The sequence below is a fragment of the Apium graveolens genome, chromosome 7 (assembly GCF_009905375.1).
Source record: "Apium graveolens cultivar Ventura chromosome 7, ASM990537v1, whole genome shotgun sequence".
In the NCBI taxonomy this organism is placed as follows: Eukaryota; Viridiplantae; Streptophyta; class Magnoliopsida; order Apiales; family Apiaceae; genus Apium; species Apium graveolens.
In genome coordinates this window covers 64,783,855-64,805,462 of record NC_133653.1, presented here as the reverse complement: position 1 = coordinate 64,805,462, position 21,608 = coordinate 64,783,855, and the positions used below count along the sequence as shown (strand labels likewise).

Here is a 21,608-nt window from a genome sequence, read left to right as displayed (position 1 = left end):
CATGCTAAGGTTAAGAACAATGACTTTGAATGAAGTAGTAATGAAGTTAGAATCCCATGTTTGTCTCATATAGTTAATTCAATCACTTTTATTTTTAGTTAATTACATGTTAGTTTAATCTTAGTTATAAACATCTCAACTTGTTATTGTCTTAGCATTGAGAGATAGCCATACCATTTTTCCATAGGTGCATAATCTTAAGTTAAGTAAAAAGAGTATCTATGGGAACGAATCTGATTTATATCTTATACTACTTACGAATGCGTATACTTGCGTGTAATTTTAGCGTGTGTTTTCGCCCTAACAAGTTTTTGGCGCCGCTGCCGGGGACTCGATGTTAATTTCTAGTTTATGTGCTGGACATCAGTGGTTGTTAAAGTTCACTAGATCGGATTCTTTTACTTTCACGGTTTACTTGTGTGTGTTTCAGGTACTCTAGTTTTTATTGCAGTGGGGGAACCAGCAGCAACGAAAGCATTGATAGATTATTCTCAACCAAAGATCAATGACATTCAATCTAGCATTGTCAGGCCAGCTATCGCAGCTAATACCTTTGAGATCAAGCCTTGCATAATTCAGATGGTACAAAATTCAGTCCAGTTTGGGGGTGCTCCAACGGAAGATCCCGATATGCATATTAGGGATTTCATTAAGATCTGCGTCACTTTCCAGTTCAACTATGTTTCTGAAGATGCTATAAAACTGAGACTATTTCCATTCTCTCTGAGGGGACAAGGCTAAGAGCTGGTTACACTCTCTACCAGCTGGTTCTATCACTACTTGGGAGGATCTTGCTCAGAAGTTTCTGGCTAAATTTTTCCCTAAGGCAAAGACAGCTGCACTCAGGAATGCTCTTACTCAATTTGCGCATCAATCGAGAGAAACTCTATGTGAAGCCTGGGAGTGCTACAAGGAGATGCTGAGGAAGTGTCCTCATCATGGCATGCCTGATTGGATGATCATTAATTATTTTTATAACAGTTTGGGAACACAGTCAAGACCCATGCTCGATGCAGCATCAGGTGGAGCATTATGGGCAAAGAGCTATGAGGAAGCTTATGATCTAATTGAACTAATAGTTTCTAATGAATATCATTATCCAACCCAGAGATTTCCACAGGGCAAGGTAGCAGGAGTTCTTGAATTGGATACAGCTACGACTACCATTGCTCAACTAAAGGCGTTGTCTATGAAGATCGGTTCTCTGGCTAACTATGGTGTTAATCAAATAACCAGTGTTTGTGAGTTGTGTGCAGGTTGGCATGCGATGGAGCAATGTGCTATATCTAGTGAATCAGCTCAGTTTGTGAGCACCTTCCAGAGATCGCAGCAACCAGTTCCAAACACTTATCATCCTGACATATGGAATCATCCTAACTTCAGCTGGAGCAACAATCAGAATGTGATGCAACAGTCGTTCGAGCAGTTTAGAAACAAGCAATTCAATCCTCCTGGTTTTCAGCAACAATTTACACCAAGAAAACAACTCCAACTTCAACAATAAACTCATAGAGGTGCAGGTCTATCTTCGAATGAAAAATCTGAATTGGAGGAGTTGCGGTTTATGTGCAAAAACCAGGATCTTATATGCCAAAGCCAGGCTGTTCTATCAAGACTCTAGAGAACCAAATAGGGAAAATTTCTAACTCCTTATTGAATCGACCACCAGGAACGCTTCCTAGTGATACATAAGCCAATATAGGCAAGAGGGAAGTTAAAGAACAGGTGAACGCATCACCTTGAGGTCCTGAAAGGTCGCAAGCCCCCAAATTCAGAAAGACGAAGAGTTTGAAAATTCTGTCCAGAATGTAGGTGCATCTACACATTTGCCAAACCCAGAAAATGAGATTGTAGCTGAAAAAGTGGTACAGAAGGATGCTGAGGTGGAATCGAAGAAGAAAGCTGTTAAAAGCAATCCTCATGAGGGTAATACAGGGGATAAACAGGTCTACCCACATCCACCATATCCTAAAAGGCTTCAAAAGCAAAAGTTCGACAAGCAATTTTCCAGGTTTTTGGATGTTTTCAAGAAGCTGCATATCAACATACCTTTTGCTAAAGCTCTTGAACAGATGCCTAGCTATGCAAAGTTTATGAAAGGTATTCTCTCTCAGAAAGTGAAGCTCAATGACTTAGAGACTGTTGCTATTACGGAGGAATGCATTGTTGTGCTGCAACAGAAGTTGCCTCTAAAGCTTAAAGATCCTGGAAGTTTCACTATTCCTTACATTATTGGAAACTTGTCGTTCGACAAATGCCTGTGTGATTTGGGATCTAGCATCAATTTGATGCCCTTGTCTATCTTCAAGAATCTTGGTCTACCTGATCCGAAACCGACATACATGTCATTGCAATTGACCGATCATTTCATCGCTTATCCACAAGGTATAGTGGAGGATATCTTGGTCAAGGTGGACAAACTCATCTTCCCTGCTGATTTTGTAATTATGGATTTTGAAGAGGATAAGAAGATTCCCATTATCTTGGGAAGACCATTCTTGGTTACAGGCTGAACTATGATTGATGTGTACAAAGGAGAGCTGATGATGATGGTTCAAGATCAGAAGGTCACTTTTAGTGTGTTCAAAGCAATAAAGTTACCCACAGATAAAGAGCGGTGCTTTAAAGTAGAGTGGGTAGACTCAGTCGTGAATTCGGAGCTTGAGCAATTACCAAAGTCAGATACCTAAGAGAGAGCCTTAATAGGGGAATCAGTTATTGAAGATGAAGAAGAAGCAGAGTAACTGCAGGTTTTGAATGCACCTCCATGGAAGAGGAAGTTGGATATGCCATTCGATTCTCTTGGGTTAGCAGAGCTGAAAATTTCTCAGGAACGTCTTGAACCATCGATTGAAGAAGTTCTCACATTTGAGCTCAACCCACTTCCAGATCCCTTGAGTTATGCATTCTTAGGTGCATCCCCGAACAAGGGGTTGGATTATACCTATGATAATCTAATGGGTGACTGGTTGGTTCTTTCCGTGCTTACAGAGGGTCCTTCTCATGCACCACGGGAAGTTAATAGGTTTGGTCTTGGTGATGCACAGTATAGAAGGTTGATTCGGCGTATTGAGGCCATACATGGCATTCACTGACATTTTGCTGAAGACTTGACACGCGCTCTCGGTACTGTTTTCCGAGACACTGGTGTCGAGGTTGATTGGCCACCTGATCCTCCATCCGAAGAGGGTGATCCTCCCACTAACTAGGTATCCCTTGAATCCTTATTATTACCTTCAATGAGGACATTGAAAATTTTAAGTTTGGGGGTGATAATGTAAGGATTAGTTTGTGTGTGTCCATATAGATTCATATAGATTCATGTTAGGAATATGTTGAGAACTGGATGATAAGTTAAACAAAATACCTTAGTAGATTTGACTTAGTGAATTTTATAGCTCTCGATGGATGAACTAATATAGTCCCGATAGATGAACTTTATAGTCCAGACGGATGACAACTTGACATCAATTGAGAGTGTAGCTTATGTAACAAATAAGTACTGTAGCACATTTCTGCAAACAAAATATTTTAGTCTAGTAGATTATGTAGGGTTCTCTAAGTCATGTTGACTACTAGATTGATATGCAGAATAGGTTGGCTAATTGTATATATAAGATGTCTTGTAATTATGTATAAGTGAAATAGATTCAAATGACAGATAGACTCCCGGCGGATGATCTACAAGACTCCAATGGATAATCAACAAGACTCCCGATGGATGACCAACATAGTCCCAACGGATGATCAATTTCAAAATAGCTGTTGATAGTGACAACACAGTCACATGCGTCGGGTGTTTGCAAAAGGAATGTGGCAGCCTGTTAAGCAAGATTTTAAGAACAAATAAGCATTACCATTTCCATGATAATGTGAAGATATTCAAAGATACTGAAATAGAGTAATGAAGCAGCATGGAGTTAGAATATATATAGTTTTGTTTTATTATATTGTCTTACTCATGTAACTTGGTGATATATAAACCAAGTGTAGCAAGTAGAATATTTAACTAAGCACGCTTATTTTCAGAGAAACATATCAAGCTGTATTCTGTAAGAATTTCTCTGTAGTTTTGTTTGTTCAACTTGTAAAGCAGCTGTGAGCTATTCAAAGCTTCACAGAGTTCTCAATCTGATATATATATATATATGTATGGTGGATACTTTCAAATCCTTCAGAAAGTTTTAAATATTGTGTTCTATTACTTAGTGTTTTGATTTCTATTACTCTTTCATTCTGCACTATTGTAAATCAAACACTGTTATATATATTAAGTTAGAACAATTTTAAAATCTCAAAAAGTAGCCAGAATTACATTCAGCCCCCTTCTGTAATTCTTGTTTTTTGTTAGGGAATAACAATTGGTATCAGAGCAAGCTCTTGAAGAACAAAGAGTATAAATATCACAACAAACAACAAGATGAACAAGAAGGATGTTGGAGTTAAAATTCCATTTCTGGAAAAAGACAACTATTACCACTAGAAGGTGAAGGTGCACCTACATCTTTTTTCCCAAGATGAGGCCTATGTGGACTGTATAGAGAGAGCTCCTCATGTACCTATGAGAGCTGCAACTAGCAATGAACCAGCTGTTCCAAAACCTAGGCATGAATGGTCAGATCCTGATATTGAACAAGTCAGGAAGGATAAGAAGGCCATAAACATATTATTCAATGGTGTTGATGGTGATATGTTTGATAACATCATTAACTGTAAAACAACCAAAGAGGTTTGGGACACAATATAGATTATTTGTGATGGTATTGAGCAAGTCAGGGAAAACAAGATGCAACTCCTGATTCAGCAATATGAGCATTTCCACTGTGAAGAAAGTGAGTCACTGACTGATATATTTAGTAGATTTAAAAAGCTATTAAATGCTATGAAGCTGCATGGAAGAGTCTATCAAAAAAATACTGTAATCTCAAGTTCCTTAGATCTCTCCTAAAGGAGTGGAAGCCAATGACAGTCTCATTGAGAAATTCACAGGATTACAAGGAGTTCACCTTGGAGAGACTATATGGCATCTTGAAAACCTATGAGCTTGAAATAGAGCAAGATGAAAGGATGGAGAAAGGAAGGAAGAAAGGAGGATCCATAGCACTAGTTGCTAAGATAGAGAAGGAGAAAGAGATAAAGGTGGAAGCTGTTGAATCTACATCAAAGGTCTGTGAAAGCAAGGGTATAGGGCTGGTAGCTGAGAGTGAAGATCAGTTGAGCCAAGATGACATTGATGATATTGATGAGCATCCAGCATTTTTATCCAAAAGATTTTCCAAGCTGAAATTCAAGAAGAATTTTAGAGAAGCCAAACCAAACAGAAACATGGTTGATAAATCTAAATTCAAGTGTTTCAAATGTGGCTTGGTAGGTCATTTTTCTAGTGAGTGTAAAAGTCTGTTTCCAGCAAAAAGAAGTTTGAGCCTGTTGATTATAAGCCGAAATACTTTAAGTTGCTCAAGCAAAAGGAAATGGCTTTTATTACACAAGAAAATGACTGGGCTGTAGATGGATTGGATGAAGATGAAGAAACAAGCTATGTCAATCTAGCCCTAATGGCCAAATCAGATGAAACAGAGACCAGTTCTTCAAGCAATCAGGGAAACAGAAAGAATCTTTGGTATCTAGCCAGTGGTTGTTCAAGGCATATGACTGGAGATTCTACCCTGCTCACTGAGTTCAAGAAAAGAGCTGGCCTAAGTATTACTTTTGGAGATGATAACATGGGTTACACTGTGGGATATGATTTAATATCAAAGGATAATGTCATCATTGAAGAGGTTTCCCTAGTGGATGGACTCAAGCATAATTTGTTGAGTATCAGCCAGCTTTGTGATAGGGGCAACTCAGTCACTTTTAATCCAGAAGCCTATGTTGTGACCAATAAAAAGAGCAACAAAGTGGTTCTCAGTAAAGTGAGAAAAGGGAATGTGTACCTAGCTGATTTTAACTCATCAAATACAGAATCAGTCACTTGTCTTCTCGGTAAAGCAAGTCAAGATAAAAGCTGGATATGGCACAAGAAGTTGTCCCATCTAAACTTTAAGACCATGAATGAGCTAGTCAAGAAAGAGTTTGTCAGAGGTATGGAGTTTACTAAGGATGGATTGTGTGATGCCTGCCAGAAAGGAAAGCAAATTAAAGCATCATTTAGAAAGAAGCTTGATTCAACAATTGAAGAAGGATTTGTTTGAACTAGTCAATGTGTTGTCCATCTCAAGGAAAAGATATTGCCTAGTAATTGTAGATGATTTCTCAAAGTTCTCTTGGACATATTTTCTAAAGTCCAAAGATGAAGCTAGTGAAATCATCATCAATCACATAAGGCAAGTCACCAATCATCCTGATTTAAAAGTAAGAAGAATCAGGAGTGACAATGGAACAAAGTTCAAGAATTTTTTGATGAGATCATTTTGTGAAGAGAATGGGATTATGCATGAGTTTTCTGCAGCTAGAACTCCACAACAAAATGGAGTGGTGGAAAGGAAAAATAGATTTCTTTTTGAAGCTGCAAGAACAATGCTAGACGAATCAAAGTTACCAACATACTTCTGGTCTGAAGCTATGAATACTGCATGCTACACTCAGAATATATCTTTGGTTAATCAAGCAAAATGCATGACACCCTACCAATTGTTCAAGAATAGGAAGCCAACTCTAAATTTCTTACATGTCTTTGGCTGTAAATGCTACATTCTAAGAAATTAAATTGATCAACATGGAAAGTTTGATTCCAAAGCAGATGAAGGAATCTTTGTTGGATATGCTATTGGAAAAGCATATAGAGTCTACAATCTAAGAACCAACATTGTTATGGAATCAGTACATGTTGTGTTTGATGATAAAAAGATTGAAGGACCGCAAGATGGAGATTTTCGTGAAAGCCTCAAATTCGATAATGTTGAGATGGTTAGTGATGACAGTGATGATGAAAGTGATCAAGAAACTATGGCTAAGGACAACACAGAAAAATCTACACCTAATGAAGCACATAACTCACCATCCGTCGAGTTATATAATGCTTCATCCGTCGGTAGACAATTAGCCTCATCCGTCGAGATACAAAGTGCATCATCCGTCGGAATAATAAGAGAAGATGAGAGTCAAAACAGATCACTTACAGAAAGAAACCCATCTTTAAGTCAAAGATCCACAAACTCAGGGGAGTTTCTTTTAATCAAAACTCAGTCACACATCAAGACAACAATGAGGCCTCTTCATCAAGAGCTAATCTACCACAACAGAGAAAATGGACTAGAGATCACCCTTTTTGAACTCATTATTGGTGATGCATCTTCTAGAGTTCAAAAAAGGAAAGAAACTCAAGAAGGATGTTTGTATAGCAACTTTCTCTCTAAGGAAGAACCAAAGAAGGTAGAAGAAGCTCTGTTGAATCCTGATTGGGTTTTATCTATGCAGGAAGAGCTAAACCAATTTGAAAGGAACATGGTATGGAAGCTGGTACCCAAGCCTAAGGGAAAGAATCCAATTGACACCAAGTGGGTATTCAGAAACAAGATGGATGAAAATGGAATAGTTGTCAGGAAAAAGCTAGATTAGTTGCTAAGGGCTACTGTCAACAAGAAGGAATAGATTTTGATGAGACTTTTGCTCCTGTTGCAAGACTTGAAGTCATCAGAATTTTCCTAGCCTATGCAGCCCATGCCAATTTCAAAGTCAAATGGATGTAAAAAGTGCCTTTCTGAATGGAGATTTGGAGGAAGAAGTCTATGTTAGTCAGCCTCCTGGTTTTGAAGATCCAAATTTTCCAAAATATGTCTACTATCTTTTGAAAGCACTTTATGGATTAAGCAAGCACCTAGAGCCTGGTATGACACTTTATCAAAGTTCCTTTTAGAAAATCACTTCACAAGAGGTACTGTTGATAAAACTTTATTCTTTAGAAATGTTAATAGCTTCAGTATACTAGTTCAAATTTATGTAGATGATTTATATTTGGCTCTACCGATGAAAAACTTTGCAAACAGTTTGTCAAACTGATGCAAAGTAAGTATGAAATAAGCGTGATTGGAGAACTAACTTACTTTCTTGGTTTACAAGTTAAGCAAGTTAGTGATGGAATATTTGTAATATCTGGGATATATCTTGTAATTAGTTTCGCTAATAAATAAATATTATGAATGTTCAGTATTTATTCTGTGAATTATTTGTTAAGTGGTATATGTGTTTGGATGTTTAAATACGATATAATTTGAGAATTTTAATTTTTATTAGTTCAAAATAATGTATAGATAATTGTCATATTTTTCTACTAATTTTTTTATGTTGATTTATAATTTTATAGAAAATTTAAGGATTTAATAAATTCTTTTTATGAGTATTTATAAACTATTTTCCATATTTTGACTTTTTCGATCCGGCGTATGGGTTGTCCTGTACGGGTCCCGGCGCAATATATTCGATACAAAATATGTTTCGGTAAATCAATAAAACTTGTATTTTCAATAAACGTTATCTTTTTATTAAACTATTATAATTATCACCTCGTAATACATGTAACCAAAGCGCTGAGACCAAGGCTGCAGTAAAAATTGTACAGATTTGGATAATTATCCCAAAACCGGTACTGTTTTGGATCTGTTTTCTCAAACAAACGTAATATTTTATATCCGGTATGATCCAACGGGGTACCAATATTCCGTAAATATAAATAGCCCTTACCGTATTTTATTTCGTACAGAAAATCATTTGCAGACAATAATTATATAAATTTCCAGAGAAAACCCATAATTTCATATAACCTTCTGAGAATCAAACTGCAATTTCAAGGTGTTATCGAATTCAGTTTGGAAAGCTTGAGTAACCAAAACGAAGGATTTGGAGTGTACTTTCAGATTCCAGAGCTTGTTTAACTGCAGAATCAAAGGTTTATTTTCTATATTTTTATTTATCTTTGAATTATTTTGATTTAAATTATGAATTTTTGTTCGAGTTATTGTTTGGATGATTTGATGATTGCATGTTGTAGAGCTTTTCTTCCTGATGATTTTGATATATTATATGACTGATTTGGAGTTCAATAACATGTTCAAAATTGAGTTTGACTTTCGAATTTCAAAATTAGGGTTTATAACCTGTATGAATGTTTTTTTTGGGGTAAATGAGGTCAAGCCTCGTATATTAATCTAAAAGAGAAGAATGTACAAGGGGTGATCCTATTCTAATTTGTATGAAACAAGACTCCAAAATAAATTAAAAGAAGGATAAAAAGAAACAGCAGGGAATAACCAGAAACAGAAAATAAATTCAGCCATAGACAGTACTAAACACTCAAAACAAAACCACCACCAGCACTTCAAATTAACTCTGGATTACCCAGATTAATAGACTTTTCACCACCATTCCCTTCTGACAGATTCTGATCAATACCTTACAGCATGAACTGACCTGTATCATCAGGCTCCGAATCATACTCTTGTTGTTGATTAGTCCTGTAAACAACAAGGTTGTTAAGGAATCCATCAACCTTCTGCATCTCTATTTCTTTTTTTTCAATTTTCTTATCTAACTCACTTTTCTGAAATTCTGACATATTACTGCCACTGCAGATGTATTCTGAAACTTTGGCATTCAACAAATCCTCCATACTTTGATCCTGACAACCCTTATGATTTATTGGCATTCCTAACCCTGGACTGGGAAGAATCCCTTTACTACTCAAATTATGCAGATCAACCCCTCTATTATCCCTAACTCCACCTCTGAAACCTCTAGAATGTGCCTTACCTTTAGAAGGACCACCCCCAGAATAATCATAATCCTGATCCCTGCTATCTTCCACTTCTATATTACCAGAATCCACCTGAAGCACCTCAAACCTATTCTGAATTCCCAATTTTGCATTACTCCCTTTAGTCTCAGCCTGCATTGCAGATTTTTGCTGCAGATTTCTCCCATGAGAATGATTTGCCTTAAAACCTATCCCTTTATTCACATACCTAAACTGGTTATTTGCCCCAGAACCACCTTTCTGAGATCCTTGATCCACTCTACCACCATCCACCCATTTCTCCTTCCCTCTCCTTTGGACCACCATAAATTCATCTTCACTAATAGTCTTCCCAGACCTATCAAAAACCCCTTGCTCCTTAGACTAGACTTCTGCATCAACATCAGTTGCTACCAAAGGACGAGTCTGGACAGAATGTCCAAATTTAGCACACTGAGGACACCAAGAGGGCCTCCAAGGGTACTCTACTCTCAACCTGACTTCCACAGACTCATTGCCCTCATCCCCTGAGATCACCACAAACAAATAATCAGGAAGATTCCTCTTAGCCTCAACCTCTATCAACAACTCAGCATAACTCAATCTCCCTGTAGCTACTTTACACATTTATTCAGCCAGAGAATCAGCCATTACAATCTTCCCCACCCCACTACCAATGCAACTCAAACCCTCTTTATTCCAGTATTGCAAGGGAATGTTAAATATTTTAACCCAGAGTGGAATAACTGTAGGTACATCTTTTGACAGGGCAATCTGAGGGTACCATCTCTACAACACCAAGGGTTTACCCTCTACAAAACAAACACCTTCCTCCAGAATAGATAGCAACTCATTCTCATTTTAGAATTACAGAAAAAGAAACCATCCTCCTTCATAATAACCTCAATCAGACCTTTCTTAGCCCATCTTATTTTAGCATTAACCTCCATAACATGAAAAGCCACACATTTTTCAAAAAAATAACCAACCAGACAATTATTCCAAGCCTTCCTACCATGAATATCAATCTACAAAAGAGGCTTGATAACAACTTTACCATTCTCAAAAGCAGGAGAATGATAATCAAACTTCAATCTCTTTTCACCATCTTGTTATTTCAACATCTCATCCCATGGCTTATCCACACCACTAGATATATTCTTCCCACCAGAAAAACCAGTTCCAGTCTTATTTCTCGCCAGAGCCGGCGAGTTTTTCGGCCAATTTTCGGCCAACTTCGGGGTTATTAGAACGATTTGATTGCATGGTTATGTTCCTGGTGTTGTGTAGATTAAATCTGGAGCTTGTGGAGGTGTGAGGATTCTGGGAACGGCGTCTCCGGTGAGACAGGGCATTTTCGGGCGACGGGCTGCAAACTTTGCACTTTAGTCCCTGTACTTTTGAGAACGATACAGTTAGGTCCCTATAGGTTCCAGAATTTGCAAATTTAGGATTTCTGTTTTAAAATTATTTAAAAAACATATTTTCTGTTTATTTTAATTAGAAAAAATCATTTTTAATTATTAAAAATTCTAAAAATTATTATTTTAATTCCAAAAATTATTTTTAATTCAAAAATAAATCTGAATTAATTAATTAATTAATTTTAGTTAATAATTAATTGGTTAATTGGTCAATTAAATCAAAAATTAATTGATTAATTGATTTAATTAATTATTAATTAATTGTAATTAATTATTTAATTAGATTTAATTATTTATTTTTGATTTAAAAATTCTGAATAATAGTTTCAAGCTTTAAAATATTATTTTAAATTATTTTCAAGGCTCGATAATTATTATAAAATTATTTTAAAGCCACATTCGGCCAATCGAACCCTGTTTATTGTTTCAAAAATGGTTCAACAACCCGTTTAAATTCCGAAAAATATTTAAAAATCCATATTAAGTATCCGAAAATTTCTTTTAACATCAAATCTTCTTTGAAAAAGTATTTTCATTAAACATCTTATGTGTTATATGTTATATGTGCATTGATTAATGTATTAAATGCGTATGTGTATGTTATATGACTATTTTGATCGTATCTTTCAATCCGTAAATCGGATTTGGATAAAACGAAGGGTAGATAGAAGCTTATGTTGAATAGAATCATACGAGTTGAGTATTGATAGATATTTATGCTATGTGAGCAGAAGAGGCAAGGCGTAGGAAAGGGAAACAAGTAGTCGAGGAATAAGAGGTTGTGGTTGAAAGCTAGTGAAGCGTAGAAAGTTAATACAAGGCAAGTGTTCAGACCCTTCTCAAGATATATTGCAAATAATTGGTAATTCCATTTTATATTGCAAGTGCTTTGAAGCACTGAACCCTAAAACTTGATTTCAGTTGTTGATCTTTGATTCGTAAGCCTTATTCTTTGTGAACCATTGATTGTTGAATACCCAGATTCGACCTACAAACATATGATATTACCCCACAAATATATACAAACTAAATACCGATCACTAAATTAAAGTTATTTTAACACTCAAACCTTTGTACCTTATACGTTGAGAGACCAAATCCTTATAACCCTGAAGCGTTGATTCTTTTGCTATCCAATTCTAGTACCGACTGATAGCCAACCCTTGTAATTACTATGTTACTCCCTTGTGAAGATTGAAAACCATCTTATGCTTGAAAACCAATATTGTTTATGATTATGTTTATTGCATTACATTATTTATTCTATTATTGTTATAGAATTGGATTGTTTTATAAAATTGTGGACCAGATTCGTGGTCGAGTTAGGCCAATGTGTGCCTTGGATCCAGTAATTAGAGTAGAGCTATGTGCCTTGCTCGGGGTTAGTGCGTGACTGATCAGCAGCCTAACCTTGGTTTTTAAAATGAAAACTTAATATCCAATTTTAAATCATTGTTCATTGTTAACTTGATACCTTAAATCATTTCACTTGATCATTATTTAATCTCAGTATTGTCAACATGACTTGTTGAGCTAGTTATCCCATTTGTGCGATTTTTTTCATATTCTTTTCTAGTTAAGAGGGAACCTGTTGGTAGCGAGGATCCCCAATTCAGTGTGATAGCTAGAATTCCAGGTTGATCGGGATAAGCTAGCTAAAGGATTTTGTGATATTTTAAGCTTGTGAAGTTTGGAAACCATCTTATGCTTGAAAACCAATGTTGTTTATGATTCTGTTTATTGTATTACATTGTTTATACAGTTATTACTATAAAATTGGATTATTTTATAAAATTGTGGACCAGATTCGTGGTCAGACCAGATTCATGGTCGAGTTAGGCCAATGTGTGCCTTGGATCCAGTAATTAGAGTAGAGCTGCGTGCCTTGCTCGGGGTTAGTAAGTGACCGATCAGCAGCCTAACCTTTGTTTTTAAAATGAAAACTTAATATCCAATTCTAAATCATTGTTCATTGTTAACTTGATATCTTAAATCATTTCACTTGATCATTATTTAATCTTAATATTTTCAACATGACTTATTGAGCTAGTTAGCCCGTTTGTGCGATTTTGTTCATATTCTTTTTTAGTTAAGAAGGAACCTGTTGGTAGCGAGGATCCCCAATTCAATGCGAGAGCTAGAATTCCAGGTTGATCGGGATAAGCTAGCTAAAGGCTTTTGTGATAGTTTAAGCTTGTGAAGTTTGGAAGAACATTTATTATTCAGTTGTAAGTTTGAATAGTTGGGATTCAGATGTTTGTAATATAAGTGTGTGTGTGTATTTGCTTGTGTGCATATTGTAACCTGTTGTGATCCGTGGTAGTTGGTAAGTAGGGTCACTACATATTATTATTATTATCTTATTATTGTTATAAGCAGGTTTATGAATAGAGTGTGTGTGTGGACCCCAAACTTCTGACCCGGATTTGGAGGGCGCCATAATATTCATTATTCAAACCAAATATATTTTTGATCTTTTAAAGAAGTTTGATCTAATGGATTGCACATCTGCAAAAACTCTCATGGCCACTGCAACTAATCTTGAATTAAACACTACTGAAAAGTCTATGGATATTTCAAGCTACAGAGACATGGTTGGCTTACTTCTGTACTTAATAGCTAGTAGGCCAGATATAATGTTTTCTACTTGTCTTTGTGCTAGATTTCAGGCTGATCCTAGAGAATCTCATTTAATAGCTATTAAGAGAATTTTCAAATATCTCAAGGGAACATCAAAACTTGGCATTTGGTACCCCTAGAGATTCTGGTTTTGATCTAACTGCTTATTCAGATGCAGATTATGCAGGTTGTAAAATAGATAAAAAAGTATAACAAGAACCTATCAATTTCTAGGAAACAAGCTTGTATCTTGGTTCAGTAAAAAGCAAAATCCAGTTTCTACTTCTACAGCTGAAGCTGAATATATTGCTGCTAGTAGTTGCTGTGCACAAATTTTATGGATGAAAAACCAAGTATTGGACTATGGTCTACAAGTGGACAGAATTCCAATTTTTTGTGATAATACAAGTGCAATTGCCATCACTGAAAATCAAGTATAGCATTCAAGAACAAAGCACATAGACATCAAGTACCACTTCATTAGGGAACATGTAATGAATGGTACTGTGGAACTTCATTTTGTTCCAAAAGAAAAGCATCTTGCAGATATCTTTATCAAACCACTTAATAAATCAACCTTTTCTAGGTTGGTAAGTGAGTTAGGTATGCTTAATTACTCTAAAATCTTTTCAGATATTTTTGCAAGTTGAAATGCAGCTAGAAACTTAATTAATTTTTCTATTTTAGATGAAATTTTGGCTGTCAAAATTTACAGCTCGACAGATGCTCATTATCCATCGAGTTTGATCATCCATTGGAATAGAATTTATTAATAAAAATCAATTACTTCTCTGGATTATTTTATACCCGACGGATAACTGTTTTATCCTCATCCGTCGAATTGTCTTCATCTTAGCCGTTAAAAATACTGAACATTATCCATCAGATATACTTACAGTCTGTAAGTATGTCACGACGGATAATTGACAGAATTTTGACAGTTTATTTTATTTTAAATGGCTATCTTAGGCAATTTTAATTGGTTACTTTATTTTACTTTATTACTTTTGACAGTTTATTTCTGAGATAGTATAAAAGCTAATTCATTTTCATTCTTTTCTTTTATCTTTCTCTACTGCAATTAACTACTCTCTTCTTCTTCAAAGCAAAACCCTCTATCTTTCTGCAAGATATCTTACTCTAACAATGGCACCAGTAGTCAAAATCATGTCTCAGTCTGGATTCATCTATGAGAAAAACAATTTTGTAGCTCTTATGAACAAGGAGATTTCGGCTTCTGAAGATTTTCACAAAATAATGGACTTTGTGAAGGGTTTCAAACTCATTTATGCTATACTGGAATCGCCCACAATCTACTGTGAAGTTGTGGAGGAGATATGGACAACTGTTGTGTACTAGTCTACTGACAAAACCATAACTTTCACTCATAAAGGTAAGCAATTTTGCATTAACAGTGACACGATTCAAGCTTGTTTTAAAATTCCCGAGAACACTGCTACTGAACCATACACAGATGCTAATTTAGTCACCATGCTTAATTCTATTGGCTATGTTCTTCCTACCACTAAGCTAAGTGAGATTAGAAGGCTAGGTCTTAGAAAAGAATGGAGTTATTTATGTGATGTAGTTACCAAGGTATTTTCTGGTAAAGTATGTAATTTTGACTCTGTGAACAATGTCATGCTTAACATGCTTTTTATGCTAGTTACTGATAAGTACTATAATTTTAGTGACATGAACATATTTGAGTTAGGTTACAAGTTAGGGGAAATTAAAAAGAGAAATAAAAATGTTTACTATGCTAGATTCTTTATGATTCTTGCTAACCATCTTGTTGAGAATATTGTTGTTGAGAACCCAACCAACAAACTGGATTGTTGGGTTCAAGAAAGAAGAATAATTGCAGATCTTAACACAGCAATCCATCACAAAGAGGTGCCCCTCTTCTATTTTCCAATCATGGAGGGCCCTCAGGTAAGTGAGGTAAGCAACACTGTCTCTACTATTCCAACCTCACAAATTTCTTTGCCTTTGAGTATAGCTATAGCATCTATGTCAATGACCCAACAGATGCCTACCCAAGCTACCAAAACAAAATCTTCAAAATCCAAAACAACTAAAACCCCCTCTGGTTTCTTTCAAAAGAAACCAGTTGTAAAATCTACCAAAACTAAAGTGGGGAGTGTGAAGGGTAGTGAGGTAGGTGAGGGACGGGGTGAGCATCAAAGAAACCCCAAGGATAAGGATGGAGAGGCAAGTGTACCTAAACCTAGCCACACCACAGTTTCTCAAAAAATTGTGGTGATTAATAAGGAAATCAGCTCACTTCTAGTTTCATCCTCCCAAAAGGATGTCACTATTGAAACAAGCTCCCAACCAGGAGCACAAGCCAAGAGGGGAAGGGACACAAGCTCACCCCAAACTTATACTATAAAGAAGAGATCTAAAACCATTGGGGATGCACAGGGAATACACACAGTGCAAACTGAAGCTAAAGACTCAGTCACTGTAAAATCTCAAAGTAAATTTGATGTGGCTCCAATAAATATGGAGTCACAGCCAAAATCTTTAGTAATAGAAGCACCACAAACACCAAACTCTCTCACAAATTCTCTAGATATGGATATGATCAACATATCAATTCCTGATTCCCCTTCTTTAACTCTGTCGGGGAAGCCAAAATCTAGTGTAAGTGAGCTTCATCATTTGCATGATTTGTTGGCTCACTTGCCAATTCTTTCAAGAACTATTGAGGCATCTGTGCCTAAATTTTTATCAATCTGCATAGATTCTACAATAGTATCCACTCCAAACTCATTCATTTCTTCTATTCTGCTGGATATTGTTCATATCCGTCGGTTAGTGATTGTATCCCGACGGATGTGCCTAATAGTAGTCTTCCGTCGGCTAGCCTAACTACTATTCTGATGGATGTTCCTCATCCGTCAGTACTCTCTACATACACTGAAATTTCAACAATTGTTACAAGTGTAGATGAGTTAGTAGTTGTACAATCACTCTTAGGACTGAGGGAATGGAGTGAAATGAGTGAGAGGTTGGGTTGCTCCCAGGCAAAAGGAGAGGAAAGGAGTGAACCCATGCAGGCTATTTCTTCTAGCTTGGCAAAAGAGAGTGAGAGGAGTCCCACCTTATAAGGTGAAGGTGAGGGTGTGAGGGTGGTGAGCCAAGGGGAGCCCTTGGTGCAACAAAAGAGAGAAATTAAGAGAAATGCAGGTACATGAGATATAAGGATGGGCATCATTGTTAGTGAGTCAATGAATGTCAATGATGCAGACAGAGAGAAACTATTTTAGCATGATCAAGCTGTCATAGATTTCATCTCTTTGGATGCTGAGACATTTACTCATCCTATTCCAGCATATCAACTTTTGGCTCGACAGGGCAATGAGAATACAAAAAAGATGCTTAACTTGATGCATACAAGTGAATCAATGCAAAGAACAAAAGATGCCATCACATCCATGCCTCCTAAAGCTTGTGATAATGTTGACTATGGTACTGGTGAGTCTGAAGACTTCTTTGGCGATGAAGATGGTGATGGAGAAGAGTTCATGGACATAGGGGGAGAAGCAGGCCCTAGCTCTAGATTAAACATTACTCCTTGGGTGTTTTCTAAAGAGTGTGATGAGCAGCATTTCAAACAACTCTTTTTCACATCATTCAACAAACACACAATGCTCTTCAAGCCACAACCAATGCTAGCACCAAGAAGCTTCTACAGGCACACCTCAATTCTCTACAACTACATCAAATCCAAGCTCTTTAACACAACCAAGATGTCACTTCAATCAAAATAGAGATTGACCAAGTCAAAAAGGATATCTCTGATAGATTGGATGCTAAATTTCTAGATACAACAGTGCTTGACATCAACAGACAGTTGAGAAAGAATTCTAATCTTGCAACTAAAGTGGATTTATTGGACACAAGACTAAGAGAAGTAGAAGCCTCTCTCACATCTATTCATCTTCATCAAGCACAGTAAACTCAATTGATCCAAAAGCTAGTGGATGCACAAACTTCTACCTCCACTCTACTTGATGATAACAAAAAGGGGGAGAAAGATCCAAACATCCCAGTTAATCAAGGAGAGCCAACCAGTGAGGGGAGCATGTGGTAAATGTTCAAATAAGTCAAGTAATAGTTCCAGAATTTACTTTGCCAAAGCCACCAGTATTGGACAACATTGATCTGATCCAAATAGCAGCTGCTAAACTTGATTCAAAGATAAATCACAAGATGCTTGATGTTGTAGCTGTTGAGAAGAATATTGATGCAGATATTTAGAAGAAATTTGGTCAGCTACAGAAACCAGACAAGACTTTTCATCACCATTCTCAAGTCAAGCAAATCTCAGTGAATGGAATGTGTCTAGGTATCTTGGAAAAAGGGCAAACTTCATGCATCAAATCTCCAGAAGCCAGTCTAATTTTGAAGCGTAAAAGGAATTATCCAAAGTCATCAGACAAGAATCCCTTGGATCTCATGTTTGAGACTCCAAAACCAGATGAAAATAAGCTGTTGGCAAGGTCCATAGCATTTTACAAAGATCCATCTGATTCAGTACAAAAGAAGAGAATTGCCAAGATCTACAGGATTGGTAAGGAAATCTGTGTGGTGGCTGGACACCCTCAGTTTGTAGAAGCTAAGAAGGAAGAAAAATAAAGGATCAAGCAAGAAAAGAAGCAAATTGCTTTAGATGCTAAGAAGCTCAAAAAAAAGCAAGCTGTTATCTTGGCCAAACTTCAAGCTGTCAAATCTATAACTGAGATTTCTGAAAAATCAGTTATGGAAATTGAAACTCAAGATCAGAAAATAAAAAATGAACCTCAATAGAAAAGGAAATTTAGATACAAACTTCACTCTAAAAGAAAATTGGACTTCAGTGATGAGGAAATGGAAGACTACATTCCCAAACAGTCTACATATAACGACTCGTGTATTTTTGAATTATTTAAATATGTAATTATGGAAGTATTAAATTAATAAAATATGTGTATAGCTTTTGTTAGCTCGGTGTTGGTTTATTATTATTCATGTGTGATTTATGGTGTACCGGGTTGTTCGCGTAATTAATTATGGAATTGTATTGAATTATTTTCACTTTTAAAAGTGGATTTAATACAAATTTATTTGTATAAATATTTGAAGTGTCTCTAAAAAATTTTTATGGTTGTATCTTTACAATAATTATTTTTAGGATTTTATAAAATTGAGAAATCAATATTTTATTAATTATTTATCTTTAAATGATTTTCTGATTGCTTTTACTTGTAAAATCCGTATTTAATTCTAGAATTCTTCAAAAATTATGAAACTCATAGTTATTTAAGTTTGGAATATTTCGAGAATTTTATAATTATTTTGGGAATTTTTGGGATTAATTTCACCCGCGCGTTGGTTCGTTTAACTGTTAAAAGCAAGTATAAATTGCATTTTAGAAATTACTTTAAAATGACAAAATTTATGTTTTTATAAATTTCGGGATATTTATAACATTTTAAGACTATTTTCGTGATTTTCTGAAATTATTTTAAGTGCAACTCGGTTCGTTAATTGTGGATTGCGGGTACGAGTCGCGTTTTAAAAATAATATAAAATTATGAAAATTTGGTTTTATTAGTTTCGAGAATTTTAGAAATATTTTAAAACTAATTCAGTAATTTTCGGGTTAATTTTTACCCGTAGGTTTGTTCGCTATTTTGCAAAATATGAAATCTTTGGGGGCTTACAATCAAGTTGGGGACACGTGTCGTGATTTGGTAACACTGCAGATACGTGGCAGCAGCTGAGCTAATTGAATAAGAAAATGAAATTTAGATAATCAAAATTACACATTATCCTCTCATCTCTCCTCTCGGTTCTCTCTTTGTCCCTTTTGACCTCTCCTTGTTTCTTCTTTCTTGTTCGCGATTCTGTCGCCGGTTTCCGGCGTGGCTGCGATGGGAAAGTCTATTAAATACTTGGTTCATTTCTGGGCTGCAACTGTACCTATATGTATATGTATATGTATATATGCTTGTATTGGTGCGATGATCAGTCTTTTTGTTCTGTGTCAATGCTGGTTTGGTTTCGCCGTGTGCCGCCAGTTCCTCTACTTCCGGTTGCCGTCGGTTTCGGCCGGCAAGGTGACCTGTATGTAGGTGTTAGTGACGCGCGTGGATCTTTGTGGTTCTGTGTTGCAATTGGGTTAATTCTATAATTTAATCTAATTTCCTTTCTATTTCAGAAATTATTGATTGGAATTTGTGATATTAATATGAATTTATGCGGGAAATATTGTGATTAATCGGTGAAATTTACTTGGAAACCCGAATAATATCGGGCACCAGTAAATTTTTCCGCCGACGGTGGAATGTGATGATTCATTTCGAGTCCTACTTTTATAAAACAAAGAAATTTAATTCGTAAAGTTATTTCCAGAATGAAAATATTTAATTAAAATGTAAAGGTTGTATCGAGGATCGAGATGTATAATTGAATTGATTGATTGGTTGTGATATTGGTGGGATTGTGATTGTGGAATTACTGTAATTGTTGTGTATTGATATCGAGTTGATCGACGGGATAGTCCAATAAACAAAGGAATTGCTGCCCAATTTCCGGGAAATCAAACTACAGAAATACGGGAGCGTATCCGGTAATTATCGGGATGTCGAACGACTATATATATAAATACATATGTATTTTATATGAAACTTGATTGTATGATATGGTGATTGTGTTTCCAAAACCCAGTAACCCTAATTTCGTAAAAGGACGAGTATATGTATTTTCTGAAAACGACCACCAAACTGATTTTCGAGAACGTGAACCTTAACTGTTGTGTGTGTTATTGTAATATATGTAATTACGAGTCAGAACTTAATATCGAATGGGTAGGTTGTTATCGAGGATATGTCAAGCATAACTGGGTGTCTAACATAGAGTATTTCGACCCTGTAGGTTCTAGTCGGGAAACCGAAAGTGGACGTTGGACTAAAGATAACTTAGTGGTGAGTCGATGAGCTCAGTAGGGTTTCAACTGAAAAACTTGAGTGTCGAAGGCGAATCCAAGGTGAACTAGTGGTTGGACGTTTAAGCCTGAGCGTCCGAGTAGGCTCAGAGTCGATCAGTAATAATTGTAAAGCTTGCAAGGAAAATACTTTTGAACCTTTCTCGAGATATATTATAAATATTTCTAAATTCTCTAGTGACATTGCTAGTATTCAAAATAGTTATGTTTTATGTTAAGTACTTTGGATGATTCAGCCTGTACCCCGATCACATCATTTGATCTTTGAGCTGTAAGACTTATTCTTTGTAAACCATCCATTGTTGATCTACTAAACACTAAATCACACAAATACAATACTACCTAACAAAGATATATCCACCATACACCAAACACTGGAACATACTTGCTTAAACATACAGAAACTTTTATACTCAATCATACCTTATAACATCAAATGACAAAACTTTGTGAAATCATTGCTCATTTAATCCCTGATTCTCTTACAGGATGAAAACCATTCCTCATACATACCTTGATATACCCTTGTGATACCCATAAATTGCATTACACTTTTATTCCAGTGTTTTATCATCATTTATTATGATCTTGTTTTATTGAATTATATTGTTTATCATACTGGACTGTTTTAGAATTGGATAGTTTTCTTATGTGGACCAAATTCGTGGTCAGATCAGATTCATGGTCGAGGTAGGCCAATGTGTGCCTTGGATCCAGTAATTAGAGCAGAGCTACGTGCCTTGCTCGGGGTTAGTGCGTGACTGATTAGCAGCCTAACCTTGGTTTTAAAACTTAAAATGAATATCCAATTCTAATAATTGTTTAACAAGAAACTTGA

General features: G+C 36.0%; 1 non-coding gene across 1 annotated transcript; it reads right to left on the bottom strand.

Moving 5' to 3' along the window:
- Positions 1-838: 838 nt before the first annotated feature.
- LOC141676045 (small nucleolar RNA R71) lies at positions 839-945 on the bottom strand. The gene has a single exon (XR_012556656.1). It is a non-coding gene; the product is annotated as a small nucleolar RNA R71 (small nucleolar RNA).
- Between the last annotated feature and the right edge of the window lie 20,663 nt (positions 946-21,608).